Source organism: Amphiura filiformis, chromosome 12 (genome assembly GCF_039555335.1).
Source record: "Amphiura filiformis chromosome 12, Afil_fr2py, whole genome shotgun sequence".
In the NCBI taxonomy this organism is placed as follows: Eukaryota; Metazoa; Echinodermata; class Ophiuroidea; order Amphilepidida; family Amphiuridae; genus Amphiura; species Amphiura filiformis.
Window position 1 is genome coordinate 57591237 of NC_092639.1, and position 4340 is coordinate 57595576.

The window sequence follows — 4340 nt, forward strand, 5'->3', positions numbered from 1 at the left end:
GGTTTCCAGTGTTATAAAAATCTCAACTTTTTTGAGAAAGCGGGGATGATGCTGTGGATCACATCACGAAATGCCCTTTTAATTTATCAAATTTTACCTGAAATCATTGGGGACTGAATATTCAAGCCCCGACTTAAATTATTGGGGGGGGGGGGCTCCTCTAGCCCCAAGGCCCCAGGTTCCTATTTGTGAGCTTCATGCAAGGCTTTCTGACCGAACGTGCTGATTTTCCAGGGCTGATTTATTTTATAACTTAGTTTTAATGCATCTTTTTCGGGCTTCAACCTCACTTGAAACCAACTCAGTGCTTACCACTTTTACCAGGGATGATAGCGGCTTGGTGACTTTGCAGGAAAAGTCTTAAAAAGTGCGCAAATTAGAGCTGTAAAGTCTCAAAACGGGCTAAAATAAATAAAAATGCGGAAATTTGAACTAACAAAAAGTAAGAAATCCTATACAATTGTAAAATCTAGCATCCCTGTTTTAATGATTGATGGGCCCCTGCTGGTATAGACTTCTCCGTAGTCCACATGCCCATTTTGCATACTCTGGCTATTACATTTAAGCATAAAACACTGATTTTATTAATTTGTGTGCAATTGATAGATTTTCACATATAAAAAGTGCGCAAATTTGAGCTGTAAAGTCTCAAAACGGACTAAAAATAAATAAAAATGCGGAAATTTGAATTAACAAAAAGTAGGAAATCCTACAATTGCAGGAAATCTAACAATAACATCCCTGTTTTAATGATTGATGGGCCCCTGCTGGTATGTAGACTTCTCCGTATATAGTCCACATGCCCATTTTGCATACTCTGGCTATTATTACATTTAAGCATAAAACGCTGATTTTATTAATTTGTGTGCAATTGATAGATTTTCACATAATATTTCAGTCACCATACTCCCTCTGTTTGTTAGCTTCCCAAGTGGATTTTTTGTTCGGACTAGACAGTAACACTATGGCTGTCGAAAGATAAAAAACAAAAAACAAAAAAAAAACTGGTAGATTCAAAATCAGAATTGTTTATTGAAGTGACGTGAGCCATTATAATTATGCAAGATGTTGCATTCGATAACTTTTATTGTCACTAATATCATCTAATAATTATATAAACTCTTTATGACCATTTTACTATTGAACACTTTAATTTTAAACATGTTTAATAAACATCAGTATAATTTTGAGTTCAACGGAATGCGTTCATCATGACTAAATAATAATAACATATTTTTAATCAAAATTCGACTAGTCTAGCTGGTATGCAGCTAACAGCTCTTGCTTGCTGTTCGAATTTTGCTTTTCTTTTTATTGAAATGTTTAATGCAATAATAAATCTATAAATATCATTACATCCGATGTTACGGCTCCTACTAGTCTACTATATCAATATTAGGCCCATATAGGACATTTAATTACCTTCATCAAAAACTATAGGCCTACATATTTTTAGTATCTATGATAAAATGCATGGAAATGAAATAGCGCTCGCTCGCTCGCTCGCTCCAATCATGAAGGTATAGTCCCGGGGTATAGTACTCCGCCCAAAGCCCCAATCTACTGCTGATACTATCAAGTAGTTCATCAATGTCCGCATCTACTGCTGATATAAGGGAACAATCCAAAAGTTCGATGAAGCCCTATAAACGAAAGTCCTTTCGTTAGGGAGGGAGGGGGGGTCAAAATTCCGTTTGTAAAGAAGTAGTTAAAACATCGGTCAAAGTTGATATTTTTAAAGGATTTTTTAAAGCAGCTGTACCACAATTTTTTATAAAGAAAAATAATCAATATCCTAGCAATGTCGCACCCCTCCACAACCCCATCGACGGCCCTGTGCAGGGGAGGGGGGAGGGGGACGGGGGTTAGCCTTTAACGAAAGGACTTTCGTTTATAGGGCTTCATCGAACTTTTGGGTTGTTCCCTAAAGTAGTTGATCATCAATGTGCACATCTATACTGCTGATTCTATCAAGTAGTTCATCAACGCCCATCATGACATTTACTTAGGGGCTGTGCATAATTAAAATGGAGGGGGGGGGGGACATTTTTGGCGAGCCGAAAGGGGGGGGGGGCGGCAAGCATTTTCGGCCAGCATTCATGGGGCGCCTTTGGCTATATATATTCAGAGAACTGCTAAACCCTGCACAGTGTCCTCGCCCCGATATCTTCATGGCAGAAATCGCCATGGTATAGGTTGAATCCACCGCCACGCATGGCCTTTTTGTATCGACCTGTTTAATAGTTTTGAGTCGCATAATGGGCCGAAGGACATCTGACTAAGGCTACTGACAATAGCCCCGATTAGCTCGGTGACTGACCTCGATGTGCGTCAGTGGAGCATGGTAGGCCATAGGTCATATGCTTTTATAGATTACCTCCACGATTGGCCTATGCACTGCGCTATATAATTCGGCACATATAAATCAGAATTATAGTCAGTTTTGACTCAAGACGCAAGCTACTCTCTCAAGACGCAAGCTAACGACTATCATAGGCCTATCTGTTCAAAATATATATTCATGTGCAAGGAACCACATCTGGTTTCTTTATACGAAATCATTTACGGGAGATATTCATCATTTTCTATCCCGGTATCCAAAGATTTTCTTCTCATATCAAACTCGTGCATCGGGCAAATTCACGTGTATCGATCCCGGGTATTTATTTTAGTGTCTCTGCTGACAAAGTAATTATTAGCCAGGCGATGTCGGTGTGCCCTGTGACTGCTATTCCTCAGAAAAAAAGGCCCTACGAATTTTGCCAAATCAATACCGACTTTCCAGTATTTGTAATCTAACACCAATATTCAGATCCATTCAGATCAGCCAATGGTAGCAATGCAGCTAATTTGTTTGACCATGGAAATGGTTTGACCAAAGAGGCAAGCTATGTATCCAGCTAGAAACATGCAGTGATCATTATGTAAATACAATTAGCAATCCCAAACTCCAGACACCCCTATGGGTTAATCTGTCATTGGTAATTAACTTGACACACTGGTATGTTATTAAAAGTGGATGGCAAATTTATACTTCACACTATGGACCACAATGGCCTCATCCCAATGGCATAGTTCAATAACCTCAATTAAACGATCAAGAGTGCTAAATATGACCTCAAGTTGCAGAGTATGAGTTTTTGTACTAAATTTTTTAATGGTCATTCAATGAATGTACAAATATATTGGGGTTAAAGAACTGTGCCCTGATAGATGAGCATGTTGTGGATCCTAGTGTCATGTTTTAGGAAAGTTTGGAAACACAGATATAGTATTGGAAACCCAGAAACTCTGTGGAAACCAATCGGAACCAATGCCAAAGCGATAGCTATTTTTTGGGGCGCCCGCCTAAAATGTTGAGCGTATATTCTTTGTTTAAAATACAAAATTAATGGACTTATAAAAACACCTAATTAATCCAGACCTTTGACCTTTGTATGCCTTGCGTGTTTCTACTGAGCAGACGGTTGCGGGTTAATTCGAGTGAATTCGGGGTGATGCGAGGAATACGCGGTAACGGCCCCAGCAGAAACAGATAGGGTGAAGGTTAATGCGCGGTAATGCGAGTGAATCCGTCAACCACCTATTGAGGTGGTTAATAGTGGTTAATACGCGGTAACGTTCGCAGTAGAAACAGTACGGGTGACGATTTTGCGGGTGACACCGGAAGTTAGCCTATTATAATACAGTGTGAGCATTCAAAATCTGACCTTGAAAGGTCACAAAAACTATTTGCTGGACTTCCGCCTTCCCCACTAAATATGTGGGTAGTGAATTGTTACCCTGCATTAACAGCGCAGTAGAAACGACCCAGTGAATGCGAGAGGATTGAAATGCGGGTGAAGGTGAATTCGCGGTAATGCGAGGTGCTCAGTATAAACACGCTTTTACGGTGACATTTGACCATACACTAGGCCTAGGATCCACAACATGCTCATCTATCATGGGAACAGTTCAACTTCTTAAACCTCTGTTCTTAAACCTTGATGCTACCCAGTAATGTTTGCTTAATTAGATGTTATCTTAATTAGAGCTCTAGTAGGCCAAATGTTATTATTTGCATGGTATAATTGACTTGGAAAGTTTGTTTGCTGGGGAGTTATAGGCCTATATGTCAGAGTCAGGATGTAGGTATCATTATGCCTCAAATCACGAATTATTGTAAGATTTAGTGCACTGAGTAGGTTAGATATGAAAATGGAAAGTTACAACAAATGACTATACACCTGATTCGTGAACTGTGTCTTTTTGAAAGACTCTTCCTGTTTATCCTTCATCTCTATTTGATTTTCAGTGTATTAGCAAGTAGATGATGTATATGTATCACAGACGTTATACAT